Raw genomic sequence first — 977 nt, forward strand, 5'->3', positions numbered from 1 at the left:
GGAAATGGGGAAGGCCATTGTCTCCCTCACAACCACCAGACACCTGGGCATCTCCCCAGACCATGTAGCCTCCCGATAGCTAGAGCTAGAAGGGGAAATGGAACAGACTTCAGCCCTCTCTGTCCATTTGTAGATTCCTGATTCTTTTCTTTTAATCATTTATTTATTTATTTATTTTTACTTTTTTGCACAAAAATTTACTTTACATATCAAAATAATTTTTGCTCATACTCCATACTTCTTGACAGTTAATAAACAACTTTCAAATTTTTAAAAAACTGAATTTTAAAGATAAGTTCCAAAGTATTTATTATAATTTTGTTTATGACTCTATAACAACAGAGACAGTTTGGTTTTAAATATTTTTGAGAAAATATTTACATGTCAACTACTCAAACTGTTGAAAAGCAAACACCTAGCACACAATTCACATCTTCTCTATTCACTCCTGCCTACCAAGTATTCTGTGATATACCATCTACTAACAAAGATCAATCTCTTTTTCTTCCTTCAAAGTTTCCCTCAAGGTAATCCTTTGCTTGTGGCTGTTCTTTTGCAACCCCTGCTGATTACAATACTGGGTTATTTTATGGTACGAATTCTTTCATGTAGCTTCTCTAATCCTCTCTGCCAGGCAGGACTGTTTATAGTGCCAGGTCATCTTTCCAAGAGCTTCTGTTGGCTTGAGATCTACCTTAGTTCCATAGTTTTCTGGTTTAATCTTCAGATACGACATTCCAGTCAAAGCCCTGTCTAATAACAAGTATTTCCAATTTCTCATTCAATGCAACAGGTATTGTTGAACTTATGCAAATAACTATTTTGTCACAAAATAAGAATACTCCCAAATATTTTCCAATTCCAGAGGGGTCAAGAAGGGAGAAAAGTTTATTTCTATTTAAAGAAACAAACAAAGAAAAAGAAAAAACATTTTAACAAACTGCTGAGCCTATCAACAGCTCAAAACAAAGAAAAAT

This window comes from Tupaia chinensis, unplaced genomic scaffold, assembly GCF_000334495.1.
Source record: "Tupaia chinensis unplaced genomic scaffold, TupChi_1.0 Scaffold000227_1, whole genome shotgun sequence".
Lineage (NCBI taxonomy): Eukaryota > Metazoa > Chordata > Mammalia > Scandentia > Tupaiidae > Tupaia > Tupaia belangeri.